The sequence below is a fragment of the Suncus etruscus genome, chromosome 16, assembly GCF_024139225.1.
Source record: "Suncus etruscus isolate mSunEtr1 chromosome 16, mSunEtr1.pri.cur, whole genome shotgun sequence".
Taxonomy (NCBI): Eukaryota; Metazoa; Chordata; class Mammalia; order Eulipotyphla; family Soricidae; genus Suncus; species Suncus etruscus.
The window spans coordinates 47161093-47181404 of record NC_064863.1 but is presented as its reverse complement, the minus strand read 5'-3'; the positions used below and the strand labels follow the sequence as shown (position 1 = coordinate 47181404).

Genomic DNA, 20312 nt, shown 5'->3' with positions numbered 1-20312 from the left:
CTAAACTATTTTGAGAGGGGAATCTAAAAGTGTATCACCCTAGCCTGAGCCTCTGTTATCACTGATCTTTATTTGTACATTCTGTGCCTGGAAAAAAAAGAGAGAGAGAGAGAAAGAAAAAGAAAAGAAAGAAAAGAACAAACTTTTCATTCATTGGGCAATTGTCCAACATCTTGGCATCCAGCCCACAGGGCTGTGAAATCCACGTCACCAGAACTGAGGCTATGAAATGTGGAAACAGAAAGCAGGTTCAAACGCAGGAACTTGGCAGCAGCGTCCCTGCTCCTTCTGGGCAGTGTCGCTCTCTCATCCTGGGTAAAGTGTCTTCCTGAAGATCCGAGGCAGGAAGGCAGCAAGCAGACACTTCCACCAGCCAACTGACAGAGAGGTTCCCGCCGGAATCCCAAACCTGCATAACCAGGAGGGATGTAACCCGGGCATACTCCCAGTTCCTCGGTTGTTTTCCTTCTGCCCACGCGGCAGGTTTTTCAGGTCCTCGCTTGAGCGTGCACTCACAGGCGTAAATAAACGGACTATCCCCCGCCTGCGTCAGCCAGCCAGCTATTTAAGCAGCTGGCAGCAGCAAACTCGGCTTGCAGATTCAGAGCTTGTCCTTGATCGTGCTACTTCCACGTAAGTAACTTGCAGAGGTTTGACTGGAGGGAGAGGGATGAGGGAAAGTAAAGGCAAGAGGAGAGTGGAGTGACTGCATTTGCAGCTCTAAGGGAAAAGGGAGAGGGGAGAGAGGGAGTCTACAGTTAAGAACTGGCTCCCAGTTGGCAGCCGGAGAACTGTCAGAACGACAGCCCAGCTTTGCACTTGTGAGTGGGATGGAGGTGGATTCGGAATCAAGAGGTTGATCTTGGTCAGCAGGTAAGACATTTCTTTCCTGTCTCTGAAATCCACTTGGGAACTAATGCTTGAGCGGACCAGATGTGTGTGAACTAATTGAGTTGATAAAACTGATGTTACTCTTCTACATCTTTGTCTAAAATATCCTCTAAATGGGCCAGAGTGATAGTACAGCGGGTATTTATTTGCATTGCACCAGACCTAACCGGGCTCAATCCCTGGCATCCCCTATTGATGCCCTGAGCAGGCCAGGAATGATCTTGAACACAGAGCGGGAATAAACCCTGAGCAGTAAGGTGTGGCCTGCAAACCATAAATAAATTAAAACATCCTTTAAAATAGATACTTGGTATATTGAGAGAAAGGAGAGGGAGGAAATAGTGACTTGGCTATGTATCCATCATTGCTAATTACTGTGACATTTCTAGCCATGGAGATGCTGATCTTGGTTAAGATAAAGAAAAATCCCAGCCTGAGCTGGGGTGAGGGTTGAGAGTGGGGGTGGAAGAAATGTAGGTTTGTGACAGCAGAGCCCAGTAATATCCAGGTAAATTTTTCAGAAAATGGGAATAAAGATCATTGACTAAAATTTTGGGCACAAACTACACCGCAGACCTTAGGTGAGAGGGTCTTAAACAGAAGAGGAATTTGAAAAGTTCTCCAGAAGCAAGGCTGCTAGTCTTCAGGCACCTCCTGGTGCATTTTGTGAAATAGGGGACCAGTATAGCCACAGCAGAAAAATAAAACTGAGGAGCAGAGCTGGGAGGTCAAGGAAGAACAGATAGGAGAGGATTTATCATTAGATATCATATTCATAAAGTGAAAATAAGAACATAGCTAGATATTAAGCATACCATTAATTTCATAGTCCATCCCTGTGGGCAAAAGATCCCGTGAGGGATTGATTGGAGACAGTTCAGGGGTTACTGCGCTTGTCTGGTGTCTTACCAACCCGCTGAAATGCCTGTACTGCATATATAGTCTCCTGAGCTCCGCTAGGGGTCACTCCTGAGCACGAGCCAGAACTAGCCCCTGAACACTGCTAGGTATGGCCTCCAAACCATACCAAACCAAACAACAACAAAGGATCTGATAATTAGGAATCCAGTGAAAGAGAAGAATCTTTCCCACAGGGTTCTCTCACCTTTCTGCTACCATTAGACTAATTTTTTTCTGGGCTCCTAGATCCACAAAACCTAGATAAAGATATCTGGCTTAAACCAATATATTTTTGTTTTGTTTTGCAGTACAGGGATGGTAGGAGGGTCTCACACATATACTGAGCCACATTCCTAGCTCCTAATGTCTTATTATTTTGTTTTGTTTTGTGGCCACACTTGGTATTTATTACTTCCAGTTCAGGGCTCCACACATCATGTGGTAACAGACTCACAGCCAGGACTCCTACATACAAAATTTGTATTTAAGCTCATTGATCTTTCAACCCCTAATGTATCTTTTTTTTTTTTAAATCTGAATTGTAACCACTGATAGAAACTGACAAATAAATAATAGAGTTTGAAAACCTTGGAACAGGAACTGATTCCCTTCAAGCAAATAACATTTAGGAGCTTCTTTGAGCAAAGTTAAGTTGAGAAAGAGAGAAGAAATAAAAGGTGTTTCTGTTGTAAAGAGTTTGAAATTTAAAATATGAGAACAAGGAGAATTAACAAGAAGTAATACTAAGATAGCCAAAGTAGAACATACTGAATGACTCATTCCATTAAAATGAAAGAATAGAAACAACAAAGTCAGGCGCCTGAGCAATAGCACAGTGGAGCACTTTCTTTGTGGTGCCTGGGTTCAATCCCTGGCACCATATATGGGCCCTAAAGCGCTTCCAGAAGTGATTCCTGAATGTAGAACCAGGAGTAAGCTCTGAACATTGTTGGGTATGGCAAAAAGAAAAAGAAAAGAAAGCAAAAAAAAATTTATAATGATGGAAAGTGGATCAGGGGTTATACATGGAAGGGGAGGATACTAGAACTGGGGTGAATAATGAGGACTTGAGGTGATGATTGTGCTCACTTGCGTGTTTGGATATCTATTGCCTGAATGTGAAAATTTATAAGGTTTAAGGTTGTAAACTTCAAATACAAATAGCATTGTCAATTATATTCCAACAAATTCTATTTTAAATATATATTTAGATGATTACAAGCATTTAAAAAAAATCAGCCTATACAACATGCTGAAAACTGAAGATGAGTGCCAAGGAGGGAATTTAATTCAATAAGAAAGGTGAAGGACTACAATCAGGATTGTAGATTTTTGTACAACTGGGGGGTGGTGTCTCAGGGAGTCAGACTCAATAACCAACAACCTGGAAGGACAGGGAGCTAGCTCAAGTGGTGGGACTCATGCCTGGCATGTTCAATGCTCTGAGTCCAATTCCTAGAATTGTGAGCCCCTCAGCACCACCCCAACATCATCAGGTCTAGGATTCCAGAGACCAGCCCCTATTACTGGGTCCACCCTAGCAAATCAAATCATTGATGGGGAGGGGAGAGTGAATTGGGCCAAATCCAGTGCTGCTCAGGGCTCTGTGCTCAGGAGTCACTTGTGGAGGGGCTCCGGGGATCACATGTGGGATCACTTCTAGTGGGACTCAGTTACCATAGCAGATCAATTTGAGGGTCAGCTGCATGCAAGACAAATCCTATAGCACCACTCCAATCTGTCATTCATATTTGAAAGTCCCTGTTGATGCTTATGTAGATCCAGCACCTTATTTACCACCTGATGTCAGAAAGGGGACAAGGTTTGCCCCTGGGCACTTAGCTCCTGTGTTTCAGGGTCTCTGTTCAGGGAGAAGAGCAACGGGTCCTCACCAGATTATTTCTGAGTCCTCAAAACCACACATGCCCCTCCTAGCTTGGATGGTCTTTTGGGTGTATTGCAAACCAATAGGTTCCAGGAAGTGGAAAGGAAGTGGGTGGGAGAGATGCAGCGCTAAAGGGATGGTGTGAAGAGTTGTTTCAAAACCATAGCTTCCTTTTGTTCCCTGCAAAGTATCTGCTTTTGTAAAGTGAATGGTTATAATTAGAGAAAAGATGATCAGGAACCCAGTTCTGTGGAAAGCCACAATGCTCTTTGGAGTATGGGGATGAACTCTCAGTTCTGTGCTATGGCTCTGTGGCTCTATGGGGTCTTTCCATTCTGGTTTCCAGGTCAACTTCAGGATAAAAAGGGTATGTGACGAGGGGCAATGTTTGTCCCTGTGAGATCTGCTCTTCCTGTTTCTCACCTCAGCTTCTGAGCAGAACAGGCATGAGGACAGGTACATCTTCTGCTCTGCTTTTAGAAATCTCTCACCTCTCCAAACTAAAATTGTGATTCCTGCTGTTCCATGTTTTTAGGATTTTGATGATCATACTTAGATCTGGAAAAATTAAAGTGATGACGTTAATACACAATAATTATTTAATGACTTGTTTATGAGTTATATAATGAGGCCTAGTCACTAGGTTCCAGCTACTTATCTGAGAGTTCTTTGAAATGGCATCTCAATGTTATTGCAGTAGGGCAATCAGTAGAATTAAGGTTTCTATAATCCTGGGGCTGGAATTGGGGCTCAGTGGCACAGTATATGCCTTTCATGAATGAGGCATGGGTTTGATCCTTGGAAACAATGCCCACCAAACAAGCAGCTACACATAAATACTATATAGAATGCCCACCTATTTCCTGGCCATGGACATTTCTGGAAGCTTGGTGTGAATTTGAATCTCTGGTGCTGTTGATTCTGAACCCAATGATGTCTGAGAAGTGTGAGTTCCAAATAAACAGGCACCAGTTAGTTTGTCCTTTCTCCTTTCTGGAGAAATGCCTCCATCTTCCTGTTGGCTGTTTGTCATTCCCTCTCCCAAAGAATTCTCCATCATAACAGATAATGACAAATATTCCAGGCAAGTCCTGGCAAACAGCAACTGGGGCAGCGGGCAGAATATGAGGCTAGAGGTTAGAGATCTGGGTTCTGATAGTACCTGTAATTCAGCTGATAGGGAATTTTAAAGCAGAGGGAGCCACCAAAGATCAGTTTTTTTCAGGGGACTATCAATAGAATCCCATCTCTCTCAAAAAGTTTGAGGTGAGTTATGAATTAGATAATCTTCTGTGAATACAATACAGAAAGGTGCAAGAGAATACAGTGAATTGCCTGTAATTTTAGGATAGTTGAGGGCTGACCTGGCCCTGGGACCTCCCAAAGTTTTGTATCCACACAGCCCAATCAGAAAGGTGGTATATCAATTTGGGCTCAGCCAAAAGAAGTTCAGGATGAATGCTGAAGGTGCATGCACTCCTCATCACAAGTGCAAGTTACTTGCTTGGGCCAGGGAGAGGGCTCAAAGGGCTAGAATACATTCATGGATGCAGGGGCCCTGGGTTCAATCCCTGGTACTGCATGGTCTCCCAAGCAACTCGGGTGTGATTGCTAAGCACTGAGTCAGGAGTAGACCTTGAGCTCTCCTGCAAAACAAAAACACCAGGGGGCCAGAGAGATAGCATGGAGGTAGGGCATTTGCCTTGCATGCAGGATGGTGGTTCAAACCCACCACATTCCAAATGGTCTTCCATGCCTGCCAGGAGTGATTTCTGAGTGTAGAGCCAAGAGTAACCCCTGAGCGCTGGTGGGTGTGACCCAAAAACCAAAACCAAAACAAAACAAAACACCAGTATATACGCTCCTCAAAAAAAAAAAGTGTTGAATTTATATTTACTTTAGACTCTTGTTAGTTTATAGCCATGTTTGGGTACTAGTACAGAAATCTAATGAAGAAACAGATTAGCATTGGAGAGATAAGAGGGAGGCCCTGCAGCTTATTTATGTATATAAACTTAACCTGGCTATTGCCAAAAAGGGCCCAGCTTCAAATACAGTTCATCCAGAGTTTTTATTACAGGCCATATTTCTTCTAATGAACATTTTTTTATTTAACATACACAATGGTTGCTAACATATGCAATAATTGGTACAATCAGTGATTAAAACAATTTGCTTTAATTCAATACAGACATTTGCAATTGTTTCTGTATCCCTGTTCCTGGTTTTTTTTTTTCATAATAGTCATATCATACTATTTTATTAGACATAATAAGGTCTTGTCCTTTTAACTGGGGACTTAATGTTTTTTAACATTCACAAATAAGAAAATGCATCCATGATACCTCCTAGCTTACAAACAAGTTTCAATACATTATTCTGTTAACTCCTTGGGCCATGTTTCACTCAGGTTTCTGAAGAAAGGATTGAAAAATGGGATAAGAGCTGGAGTGATAGGACAATGGATAGGGCATTTGTCTTGCATGTAGCTGAACCAGGTTCAAACCCTGCTATCCTACATAGTCCAGAAGCACTATCAGAAGTAATTCCTGAGCATAGATCCAGAAGTAATACTGAGCTCTGCCTGATCTGCCCCCCAAACAAAACAAAACAAACTGGTTTGGTTTTTGGGTCACACGTAGTAGTGCTCAGGGGTTATTCCTGGCTCTATGCTCAAAAATCACTCCTGGCAGGCTCGGGGGACCATATGGGGTGCCAGAATTTGAACCATCGTCCTTCTGCATGCAAGGCAAATGCCTTTACCTTCATGCTATCTCTCTGGCCCCAGTATCCTCCAATATATTAAGGCATAAGAAATATCTTTCAGGTTTTCCAAATACCCATAGATATAGCTATAAGGCTAGTGTTAATAATTACATTTTTTCCAAGAAATGTGTATTCCAGAACAACAAATTAGAAGATCCTGGCAAGCTCTCTACTGGCCTCCACTACTATACCAGTTGTTTGTCCACGTGGCTGCAGAACAGGGAAAGAATGTTGCTTGGAAAGTCTAGACGTTTTGCCAGCGAGACTGTAGGCATCTGAACTATCTCCCAGGCAATCAGAACCACTATGTGTGTCCAAGTTGTTTAGTCATTGTTGGGTTTCTTGAGGGTAGAAGTCAAGGATATCAGCTGTCCCTCATGACTCAGCAGGACATTGAGCAAAGATATTCCAAACTGATTCTGAAGCACCACAGAGACTTGTTGCTCCTAGGAGCAATGTAGTAGCAGCATTAGTCTCTGAAGTCATTGGAAGAATTCAAAGGTCAAATGAATCATACATTTACTCAGAGGTTTGAACGATATTTGTAAGGCCTGATCAGCTATGTATGTCCTGATCAGGAAAAGAAGATAACTATAAAAAGGTTACCAGCTCAATACTGGGGCAGAAAGGTGAGCAGCTAAGCTATCTGGACCTTTCTCTTCCTCAGAGAGAGCACCTACAGTGCTTCCTCCGTGTCATTCTGTTCCTGGGACTTCAAGGCCTGGAAAAGCTCCTCAACCTTGCTTTTCTGCTGCTAAGAACAGGGTTGTGGAAGTCAATTTTTCTGACCTTCCTCTATCTCTAGTTAAACTGAAGGAACATCTTCTCAGTATGATACAAAACTCTCAATTTTGACTGCTTGTAGCACCTGTTTTCTGTTCCTGAATTCTATGAGGTGCAGCATCTATAGCTCAACAAGGGCTAAATCATGTAGATCAGGGGTCTCAACTCGCGGCCCTCGGGCCATTTGTGGCCCTCTGTACAACATTTTGTGGCCCGTGGCCGGCCTTCAAATATCGCAGTATTCACGATTATTTGCTTACCGAATAATCGCAATACAAATCGCATTAGTAAGAAAAAAATCACATTAAACATTCGCAAACCCCGAGCAGTTCCATTCGGGGTATGCAAATGTTTAATGCGATTTTTTTGCGATTTTTTTCTTACTAATGCGATTTTTTATTGCGAATATTTGGTAAGCGAAATCCCTTATGTGGCCCTGCCTCACCCCGACTTTGCCTCCTGCGGCCCCAGGAGTTTGAGTTTGAGACCCCTGATGTAGATACAGTTACCAGGAGCCCTGTATTCAAATTACCGATTTATAAGTTTTTGCCTTTTGAATGTAGGATGTAACCAGCTTGTGAGACTCAACCTTGCTCCTTTACCCAAGTAATTCTTTATCCGCTTGCTTCTTTTCTAGTTTTTTACAATATTCCTGGTAGTAATAGTCATTCATGTGGGAGTTCTCACTCTGTAGCTGAACTGTCTCTACTTTTATCACCGGGTCCTTCTTCTTTTGGGTCATAAAGTTAGCATAGGGATCTGGTTGCTGAGATCAAGGTTTCTTGGCTAAGGGACTTGGTATTTTAATAACCAATTAAACATCCTGTTTTAACAAGCTGATCAGATTGCTTGCTCTCTTCTGGTCATTGTGATTGATCACCTAGTTGTCATTGACCAGACTGTAGACTGGGTTACTCAGAGGTCATGCCTCTAATTTTTCTCTTCATTCTCACTTCATACTGGGAAGTACTAAGACAGGATAGTTCCTGAGTACTGCAAGTGTGCCCCCCTGAAAAACAAACAAACAACAACAACAACAACAAAAACTCCACCGGTATATATACTTCTCTAAAGAAAATATTGCTGGGGCCATAATGCTGGTACAGTGGCTAGGACTCTTCTTGCCTTGCACTCAGTATGTTCAATTGAACCCACCAAGAGTGATTTCTGAGAACAGTGCCAGAAGTAACCCCTGACACTGCTGGATGTGGCTCCAGAACAAAACAAATCAACATAAAAATTGCTTTGATATTTATTTCAGACTCTAATTTTTTTTTTTTGGCCACACCCGGTGATGCTCAGGGATTACTCCTGGCTATATGCTCAGAAATAGCTTCTGGCTTATGGAGCCATATGGGACGATGGGGGGTGGAATGCCAGTCAGTTAGTCGTAGGCTAGCGCCATCAAGGCAGAGAGCCTTATCGCTCCTCGCCACTGCACCAGCCCCTATTTCAGACTTTTGTTAGTTTATGGCTATGCTTGGGTAGCAGTGGGTAGGGCTCTTGTCTGGTGCTTGGTTGACTGGAGTTTCATCCCCAGCATTCTATATGGTTCCCTCAACCTATCAGGAGCAATCCCGGCAATGCAGAGCTAGGAGCAAGTCTTGAAAGTCACCAGGTGTGGCCCCAAAATAAATAAAAAGTAGAGAAGGTGGGCTCAGGGGTGTGCCAGTTAATGGTAGGGCACATATTTTGCATGTGTAAGGCCTGGGTTTGACACCCCACACTGTATGCCTTCCCTGCTCCAGCAATATCAGGGTAATTTGGGCCCCCAGTGCCGAGGAGAGTACCTCTCCCAAATAACAATGATGATAATAATAAATGTATACGTGCATAAATAAATGAAAAGACGAGAACTTGGACCTGGAGACGTAATTCAGCAGTAGAATATGTGACTAAGATGTTTGAGGCCCTGGGTTTAATTCCAGCATCAGAATAAGTTAACAAGGAAAGTTAATTTTTGTAGTTTCATATAATTTCTTGTCACTTGTTTCTGGTGTCGTTTATAAATTGTGAGCAACTGTGAAACCCTTGTCATATCTTTAGCAGTGAACATTTTGTTCTCCTATGTTAGCAACAAAAGTCAAACCAGAAATGACCTCAGGCAGATATTGATCAGTCCTAATCTTAGTGTGTACTTTGCAGGAAGCTAATCACAGTCATTCCAGTCTTTAAATACAGACGCCCATGATAGAAGTTTCCTGGAATTCCTGAAGACAAGACAGATCTGCTCCGTTAGTCCAATCTCTGCTGTATTTTTATTTTCTTCCTGTGTAGTATACACACATAATTTTCTCTAGTTCTTGTAACTCATACTCCTTTCTAAATGTGTAGTGGCCAGTACCTGAATTCTATAATGTCAGCCTCAAAAGTATATCATTTTATTATGTCTTCTTTATACTCTTTCCGGGAAGAAGGATAGCATCCTTTGGAGAAAGCTGGTACTGGGAGCTCTTTCTCCATTTCTTTTGTATTCAGTTTAGGGTTCCACCATTTAAAAGCTAAGATAGTATATGCAGAAGGCCCAAGTGTAGCCTCCTTCGGATTGCTGGGAGTAATCTCTAAGCACAGAGCTGTGAGTAGGCCCCAGGCATTCAGGGTGTGGCTCTAAAACCAAAAGAAGTGATTAGTTTGTTATTTAATGCTGGTTGAAAATATGGAATTACCTTCTGCTTGCAAGGCAAATGCCCTCTCCACTGTGTGCTCTGGCCCCAATAGTGGTACTTTGTTTATATAGAATGCTTATCATATATAGTGCCTTATATTTTTTTTTCCTTTTGGGGCCACAACCAGCAGTGCTCAGGGGTTATTCTTGACTCTGCACTTAGGAATTAGTCCCTATACTGCTATTCTTTTTTTTTTCTGGCAGTGCTCAGGGATTTCTCTGGTTCTCGACTCAGGGACCACCCTGATGGTGCTTGGGGGACCACCTGGGATGCTGGGGATTGAACCCGGGTTGGCTGTGTACAACAAATGCTCTAGTCACTGTTCTAGTATTCCAGTCTTATAGTGCTATTCTTTTTTTTTTTTTTTTTTTTTTTTGGGCCACACCCTGTGACGCTCAGGGGTTACTCCTGGCTATGCGCTCAGAAGTTGCTCCTGGCTTCTTGGGGGACCATATGGGACGCCGGGGGATCGAACCGCGGTCCATCCTAGGCTAGCACAGGCAAGGCAGGCACCTTACCTCCAGCGCCACCGCCCAGCCCCTTATAGTGCTATTCTTAAACATAGTTTATTTTATTAAATCCTCTACAATTGGTGAGCTAGGTGGGGTAAAATTATGCCTTCAGTTGAGATGAAAACATGAAGGTTCCAAAGTCACTTGGAGATGTAACTCCATAAAGAGTAATGGGGCTGGAGAGATAGCATGGAGGTAAGGCGTTTGCCTTTCATGCAGAAGGTCATCCGTTTGAATCTGGCTTCCCATATGGTCCCCCGTGCCTGCCAGGAGCAATTTCTGAGCATGGAGCCAGGAGTTTCCCCTGAGCAGTGCCGGGTGTGACCCAAAAACCACAAAAAGAAAAAAAAAGAGTAAACAGGTCTTCTGAGATTTCATCCAATCTCTCTCTGGAGCACAATGTCTAGTGCTCAAATACTGACTGTAAATTTAGAGCTCTCCCTGAGTTGGATTTTATGGAATGTCATGTCTCCTTTTTTTCACTTATTTTAGGTGTAATTAGTAGGCCAATGATATACATTTTTCTGAGTTGAGTACTTGGTCATAAAACAACCAAGTGTGTGTGATGAGGAAAGTCCGTATACCCAGGTTGCGTGGCAACAAGTCACATGCATGACTGGACTTTGCTATAACATGGAAGACTAGAAGTTCCAAGTTTGTGTCCTTTGATCTAGTCCCTTATTATGGTAATAAAATACGAATGGTAGTTGAATATTAAAAAAATTGATTCAAGGAAATTTGCATAAAGAGATACTTCCATTTTCTCAGATCTTTTTGTGAACTTGTCTACCATGCAGAAACAACCTGAAAAGTCCTACCTTCAGGTTACACTGATCTTGAACTGGCCATCTAAACCTCTAGTGACCATGCAGAGGCAATACTGTGAAGGGTACTAAATTTGTAATAAAAACTCAGGCAGTATATTTGTTTGTTTGTTTGTTTTTGTTTTTCTGGTGGTACTTAGGGGACCATATGGGATGGTAAGGATTGAACCAAAGGCAAACACTCTACCCACAGTACTATCATTCTGATTCCATCAAGCAGCATTTTATAGACCCCACAACACATTTGCAAAAAAATAAAGTATCAGGACATGTCTCCCAAATGACAAGCAAACTTCTTGCTAGCAGAGTTGGGTTCTAGAAAGAGACTACTATTTTTTTTAATTTTTTTATTATAATATAATTTTATTTTGATCATAGTGGCTTACATATTGTTGACAATAATATTTTAGGTACATATTTACATAAAATCAGGAGGGATTCCCATCCATCACCGAATTGTTCTCCCTACCCGTCCGTTTTTGTCTTCCCTCCCATTTCTTCTTCCCTCACCCCCAGGGCGGCTAGAATATGTGGTCCCCTCTGTATCTAACCTATTACTTAGTAGTCTTGCACCTGTTTGGTCTTGAGGCCTCCCTTATTTCCCCCTCTAACTGGAGGCAAGACCAGCTATTTCAAGTTACGTGGTTTTGCCTGAAAAAGAAAAAAGTAATAAATTGGGGTAAGAGTCTAATACCCCAAAAATGGGCGGAATCCTTCTAGTGGCTCTCATCATCGATTTGGGAGGTGAAGGAGAAAGAGAAGGTGAAACACTCCACCAGTACCAAAAGAAGTGTCAAATATCCATTGAGGACTCCAGCTATATCGATAAGCACCACAAAAAAACAAACAAAAAACAAAACAAACAAAAAACCAACAAAAACAAGCACACAAACAAAAAACACACCATGGTCTTGAAATAAGAAACATGGCATAGCACATAACGAAAGAAAAGAGAGGAAGAGAAAAAATAAGTATAACTGGGGACAACAATTTCAATAATCACACCCAAAGAGAGAAATCGACCAAAATAGATAGGTAAATAAAAAAAATAATAATAATAAATGAAGGTAGAGACTACTATTTTTTCACATTCCAAAATGACTAGGAAACAGCAATGTCATGATTCTATTTATATTCTCAATTATCTCTGTGTAGCTTGTTTTGTATTAATTATTACAAATTATTAATAATTACAAATTAATAATAATAAATAATATTGCGAGGGTTCAAACTGTGTTGGCATCACAATCAAGGCAAGCATATTACCTCTGTAGAGTTAAAAAAACTTGACTTCTATACTTAACATTTAAATTTCTGAAAGTCCCAGGGCCAGAGTGATAGTACAGAAGGTAGGGTATTTGCCTTGCATGCATCCAAGTCTGGCACCCCATGTGGTCCCCTGAGCCAGGAGTAATTTCTGAGCTTATGAAGAGGAATATTCCCTGAGCACTGCCAGGTGTGGCCCCAAACAAATAAAATTTTTTGAATGTTTCTCCTCTTCTATTTAGCAAACCACTCTCTGCCTTATTGATAAATCTATTAATGTAGTCTATTGGATTCTGTTCTAAATAAAACATAACCAAGATGATTAATAGTGACTTAAAATCATTAACATAATATAATATAATATACAAAAATAATAACAAAATATTTATTAACTGCCATTTTTACTAATTTGTGCCATTTTTCCTCTTCACAAATCATTCAGAAAATTGATCATTTTCTTCTCTTTAAGTTTAACACTATTTCTAAATTTCTCTTTAGTTCTGTTTGTTTTTGGGTCACACCCCACAGCGCTTAGGGGTTACTCCTGGCTCTGTGCTCAGAAATCACTCCTGGCAGGCACAGGGGACCATATGGGATGCTGGGATTCGAACCACCATCCTTCTTCATGCAAGGCAAACACCCTACCTCCATGCATTCTCTCCCTTCTCTTTAGTTCTAATCTTATCCTTAGAGAATATTGGATCCTTAGCCAGTCCCAACACTGTGGCAGAATTTTTTTTCTAATTTTGTAGTATTTGGGAACTTTAGGCATTTCCAGAAGAGATTCAATCATTAACTTAACAATGTTAAGCATTCTGACTTAAAAGGCACATGCTCCACAGAAATCTCTAGTAAAAGCTGCTTTTGTTCCTTTGTTTACATTTGATCATATTCATTTTTATGAATATAAGCACAACTATTAGCACAACTGTAAAAGCTCAAAGCAGGACAAGGCCCGAGCCTTATTCATCTCATCTGATAAATGTCTGCTCTTGCTTTCAAGCTGCAATAAAAAAAGAAAAAAAAAAAAAAGAAAGAAAGGCCAGACAATGGAAGTCAAAGTATATCTTCTTACCTTTGACCACAAAACTGTGACAATATAGCTTTTTTCCTTTCTGTTCTTAAATTTTGGTCTTCAGTATTTTAAATGTTAATTTTGGGGTCCTCTGTACTCAGGGGTCATTCCCAGCAGTACTCAAGGACACTAGTGCTGTGAATGAAACCCAAGCTTTCAGCACACAAACCACGTGCTCAGTCTGTTAAACAATTTCTCTAGTCCTAAGTTTTTATTTATTTATTTTTCTTTTTTCTTTCTTTGAGTTGATAAAATTTTAAATCAACCACCATGAGACACACAGTCACAAAGTTGTTCATGATTAAGTTTCAATTATACAATGTTCCAACACTCATTCCTTAACTCATTCCTTCACTTCATTGGTGGCACATTTCTGGCCACCAATGTTCTTTCTTCTTTCTTTCCTTTTTTTCTTCCTTTCTTCTTTCTTTTTTTATCTTTTAGACCCTACAGTTTGCTAAATTGTTATTGAAGAGTTATCATGCTTATCACTTTTTTCTTTTTTTTTTTTTTTTTGTGGTTTTTGGGTCACACCCGGCAGTGCTCAGGGGTTACTCCTGGCTCCATGCTCAGAAATTGCTCCTGGCAGGCACGGGGGACCATATGGGACGCTGGGATTCGAACCGATGACCTCTTGCATGAAAGGCAAATGCCTTACCTCCATGCTATCTCTCCAGCCCCATGCTTATCACTTTATCTCCTTTTGGCATGAGTTCTTGTCCAGAGTAATCATTTCCAACTATCCATTGTCATAGTGGTCCCTTCTCTGCCCTAATTGCAGTTCCCCACTATTTGTGGCAGGCTTCCTATCATAAATTAGTCCTCTTGGCCCTTATCTCTATTGTCTTTGGATACTTTGGGTGCTACCTTTTATTTTTAATCCCACGCCTGTTTTTATTTTTGTTATAATTTAGATAACATGATTTCAATAGCACTAACATTTATGGCTGCAATATACAAAGTAACTCAACTGCAATCATGACCACTAATATGACCAAGACCACACACCACTGTTCTAATGTTTTTTCTTCTTTGCCTCTTGCAACAGTACACTCTTTTTTTTTGGGGGGGGGGGGCATACCTGGCATTGCTCAGGGGTTACTCCTGGCTGTCTGCTCAGAAATAGCTCCTGGCAGGCACCGGGGACCATATGGGACCAGCCACCTTAGGTCCTGGATCAGCTGCTTGCAAGGCAAACACCACTGTGCTATATCTCCGGGCCCAACAGTATACTCTTAAGAGAAACACACACACACACACACACACACACACACACACACACACACACCATGCTAAAAAAGAAAACCCAGCTTTCTGTTTATTACTGTGTTTAGGTCTATGTAAATCTGACCTCTGAGATCCTAACAGCCCTGAATACTACTAATCTGCAGTACAAAGGTCTGTGACAAACAATAATGTTTACTCTTCCACATTTAAGTGAAAAATCTATTTTTCTATATAATAAATAAGATAACATGATATCTCAGTTTTATTGGGTTGTTTCTGATGCATGCCAGTTGTCTTAATGCTAATTATTCATAGCATACCTTGTACTCTTTTCTCGTTTGTTTTGGGGTCACACCTCATGGTGCTTGGGGCTTATTTTTGACTCTGTGCTCAGGGATCATGCCTGGTAGTGCTCAGGGAACCATTTGTAGTACTAGTAATCAAAACTGGGTTAGTTACTTGCAAGGAAACCGCTTTACTTGCAGTTCTATCTCTTTAGACCATATTATGCAAGGTTTCAGTAACAAATCACATAGACATGTTCATTTTGAAAAGTTGGGTATTAAAAATAGCTGGTCCAGAAAGTTTCTTGGGCCCCATAGTGGTCTTCTGAAGTAGAAACTAGGCACAACATTCAGCAAATCAGTCTAGAATAGGCTCAAAATTCTGCTTTCCTAGGCCAATATTGACAATTAGGAATATAACTATCTGGGTTAATAAAACCCAGGTTGTTTCCAGTGTCAGAATTTCAAAAGATAAATGATCTCCAAGGTTATTTGGCTTACACCCTCACTTTGCCAACTGAAGAAATAATTACAACATGTCTGGAAAAGATGTCATTAGGAGTTTTGTAAGTTGTTTTGAAATCATCATCTCACTGGTTCATAACTGGAGTACATAGACAAGGAAGGTAGTTTTTGATCACACTGTTCAGAGAAGAGCTATTTCAAATAAGTTGTAAAAGGATTGGAGAGATAGTATAGAGGTAGAGTGCTTGCCTTGCTCATGTCTGACCCAGGCACCACATATGGTTCCTCAAGCCCACCAAGAGTAATCCCTAAGCACAGAGCCAGGAGCACAATGCTGGATGTTACCCAAAACAAACAAACAAAATTTTAAAAATTCAGCCCTCAATAATTATCATGTGACTCCTTAACCACTGCTCTATCCATTATTTCCAACTAGTTCAACATATTCTTTTATCAGTTTAATATTTTCAGGTATTAATAAAATTTTTAAATGTATCATCAATGAAGTACATTTTAATTATATTACTTTATTATTATAAGATGCAGTTCTACTTTTCTCTTCTCATCCAAAGAACTATGGACAGCACCTAAACTGTTCTTGTCTGAAAGTGCCAATTGGTGACTGACCCTAGAAACACAATGGTCTATCTTTATTTTTCCCCTTGGGTAGAAGGATAAGGGGAGATTGAAAAAAAGTAACTTCTTTGCTATTTTGTTATTCACCCTTCACAACAATGATCATTGTACCTTAATAACTGATTTCTCAGGTTCTCAACACTTCTTTATCACTTTACCACTCTCCCCTCTCATGATTAGGTATGCCATTATGACAATATAACTTGAGTTATTGCTTCTTTGTATGAAGGAAAAGGAAAGCCATACCTTGTTTGTTTGTTTGTTTGTTTGTTTGTTGGTTTTTAAGCCACACCCGGTGGTACTCAGGGGATACTCCTGGCTGTCTGCTCAGAAATAGCTCCTGGCAGGCACGGGGGACCATATGAGACACCGGGATTCGAACCAACCACCTTTGGTCCTGGATCGGCTGCTTGCAAGGCAAATGCCACTGTGCTATCTCTCCGGGCCCTAGCCATACCTTTTTAAAGTAAAATTTTTGATTGAATCATTGTGAAATATACAGTTACAAAGTTGTTCATGATTGAGTTTCAGTCATACAATGTCCAACACCCTTTACCAGAGAACATTTTCTGTTATCAATGCCCCCAGTTTCCTTCCTACTCACCTCTCCCCTCCCCACTATAGGCCTCTATGACAGACATTTTTTGTTCTCTTTCTCTTCCTTTTTTCCTTCCTGTAGAAGGCCATACTTTGTTTTTTGTTTTAGGGCCACATCTGATGGCGCTCAGGGATAACTCCTGGCTCTGTGCGCAGAAGTTACTCCTGACAGTCTCGGGGGACCATATGGGATGCCAGGAATTGAACCGGGGTCAGCCGCATGTAAGGCAAATGCCCTGCCTGCTGTGCTGTTGCTATGCCCCAAGGCCATACTTTTTAAAGTGAAAAAAAAGTTTAATCAATATGTACCAATACATTTGTCCTATATATCCAACAGTGTGTTAGGGAATACTCTGGATACTTCAGCTATTTCAGAGTTGTATTATAATCCTTTAACATTCTCAAAAATTCCCTACTGAAGCTGGAATTCTGGTGACTCCTGAATGGAACCTGAACCAAATTTTAATTAAATGGTCATTTTCTTACACATTACAATGAAAAAAATTTCATATAATTTCACTGGGATATTTAAACATAATTTCCTACTTTTTCAATATTTCAAAAATTAAAAACATTTACTGCTAATTAAAGTTCAAATTAGCATTTCAGTCTTTCTCTCTTTTTTGGAGTTAGCCTTGGATTCTTGGAGGGGTAGAGAGATGGGGAGGTAGGTTGGGCCACATTCCGTTGTGCTCAGGGGCTGCTATTTCTGTTCCTGTTTAGGAGTGACCCCTGGTGGCGCTCAGAAGACCATAAACTGCAGTAGCCTGAGATTCTATTTACAATGTATAGAGTTCTCACTAGAGAAAACCCTTTTTAAAGTCATAATAATCATTAAAAGCTTAGATCTTTGAAAAGGCTCCTATATAAAAAGATTATGGAAATGGAGTTGCCCATTTGCCCTTTCAAGTTAAAGAGGCTGACTTGATGTTCTATTTGTTTTACAACTTAATCAAAGAAGAAGCTTAGGGTCTACTATTATCTTTCATTACTTCTTATGTTTTTACATATGGAACTTTGGATTAGAACATGTTAGTGAAAAGAATGTGGTCTGGAGAGGTAGTATAGTGACACTTGCTTTGCACACACTGAACCTGGTTGAATACCTGGCATTCCATATGGTTTCCCAAGCACTGCCTGGAGTGAGCGTAGAGCCAGGAGTAAGCCCTGAGCAACACTGGGTTTGCCTCAAAGACAAACAGTAAAGAATGTTATGTCCACGATTAGTAAATGATTAACTCATGACTAAAAGTCATTTGAAACGCCCCTTTCTACAGGTTTTTCATGACATCTGGCATTTTCTTTAAGCGACTTTAGAAAAGATGACAATTAAAAGATTTGTAGTTTCAGAAGATTCAGTTCAACAGAGTACTGTATATCTAGGGATTAAGTAGTTATAAGAGTCATGGAGCTTGAGCTGGTCTGGTTAAAGTTAACCTTTCTATTCCTTTCTGTTGGACACGGTTTACTTTCCTTCACTAGTACACTATTATTTATTCAACATCATTTTTTAATTATTTATTACCAATTAATAGAGAACATGTTGGAGATGGGCAAGCAGTTAGACTGACAGTGATGAACTAAAATCACTGCTAATTCATATAGCTGGATCCGAACAGAGTCTGGTCACCAAGATTGAGAAAGATGCCTAAGCAACACCTAGACACAGACTAGACAACACCTTCCTCCTATACCAGATGACATTACTCGGTATCAAGGCCCCTTTTTCATGCAACACGGCAAAGTATTGTGGTTTACATAGCCACTTAATAATACAAAAAACAAACAAACCAACCAAAACAAACAAACAAAAAAAAAACTGTAGTTCAGAGATTAAGAAGTAAATGTGAAAGCCAGACATTCTGGGTTTAAATCCCTACTCTCTTATTGGCTACATTTATGACTTGGGAAAAGCTCTATATTTCTCCTCATGAACAGTATATATAATTGTCTATATTTTCCACATGTGCAAAAGAGAGACTAAGAATGATGACCACAAAATGCTGCTTCTCTAATGACTCAATGAGTAAGTGCATCTAAGACATTTAGGATTGCTTCTGATATATTGTGCTACTCAAAATACACGTTATTGTTAGAACAAAGGTGAATTTTCTTCTTGGGTCTCAAAAATAGGAATCAATTCTGTATTGTTTGGGAGAGTGAAGATCAAAGAATATCAAAAGACTGAAATTGTTTATTTAACTGTTCTGTTTACATTTGTACAGGGCTGGTTGAGGTTTTTGTAAACCAAGAGTAATCTTCTAACCTATGTCCTAAATCAGCTAATGCTAGATGCCATTTGGTTAAATGGACATCAGCTGAGAATCTGTTAGTGCTAGATATTCCTAAGGAATGCTTAAGAGATGTGAATCTGTAAGACATGGCACAGCGCCTAGGAGAATATAGAATTTAGTAGCAAAGACAGCCCCATGCGCAAACTTTTTCTAAGCCATTTCAGTTTGGTCAATATTTACATAAGCCAAAACAACTGTGCAAACTCTACTTACCAAGTCAGAGTACTTGTTTCTGCTTGTTATAAATTCCATACCACTAATCTTCTGTCCTATCGATGCTTCCTCATTAATGTTTAAGAGAATGGGTAAATTTGAGAGTGATAATTAGGAATGAGCAAAGAAACTCTTAGTTTCGTGAAAATACCAAAACTAAGCTGAAACCAAAATGTAAGGTAGCACAAAGTATGAATAAAAATATGTTGAAGATATGACATCTCCTTCCATCTTAGCTGGGTCTGGTCTTGAGATGTTCCACCCAGGTACTGCTTTTAAAGAAGCAATATAGACAGCACTGGAATTTGATGACAGAAGACCTCCCAATCAATGGTCCAGAGGACAATTTTGACCACAATGCTCAGGGGAACATGGGGTACTGGGGATTGAGCCAACCTTGGCCACTTGCAAGGCATTCATCTTGACCCCTGTACCATCTCTTCAATTCCCAGCATTTGTTTGCTTTTCTTTTATAATGGTTCTGTTTTCAACTACCTTGCTTATTCATTCTAGAATCATAAAAATGACACTATACTCCAGATAGTGATATGTAGCACCTGCTCTCAGTTGTTTGCTACCTAGGAGATATCCTCCCCCCAAAGTGAGAGATGATGACCAAAATTGGAACTCAAATTTAAATAGGTTTTTCTAATATCAAGTGGACAAAAGGAGAACTTATACGGAGAGGTAAGCCCATTTTGATGTGCATGACATCACAAACTACTTCTATTGTTATAATGAGAATTAAAAATATTATTTTTCTCTCACATTTATTATCTTCAAATTTATTCCATAAAAACTATTTTTGCTTCACACAAAAATGCAATGTGATCTTGCTTTCCTAAGAGAGCAATGATGTTATCTAAAAAGTATATTTAGAATCTAGTGTTTATTTTATTTTTATTTTTTTAACTTTATTTATTTTTTGATTGATTGGTTGATTAGTTGGTTCTTGGGCCACACCCAGCTGTGCTCAAGGATTACTCCTGGCTCTGCACTCAGAAATTGCCCCTGGCAGGCTTGGGCAC

The 20312-nt window shown here is 40.3% G+C and overlaps 1 protein-coding gene and 1 pseudogene across 1 annotated transcript in view; one reads left to right on the top strand and one right to left on the bottom strand.

The window, feature by feature from the left end:
* The first annotated feature begins 278 nt into the window (after window positions 1-278).
* Window positions 279-20312, top strand: part of HOPX (HOP homeobox) — a 32763-nt gene continuing 12729 nt past the window's right edge. Inside the window, exon 1 of the mRNA XM_049789957.1 lies at window positions 279-633. The gene's annotated coding sequence lies outside the window, so the exon portion shown is untranslated. The remainder of the gene's footprint in view (window positions 634-20312) is intronic.
* LOC126032289 (protein PAT1 homolog 2-like) lies at window positions 6508-7982 on the bottom strand (annotated as a pseudogene).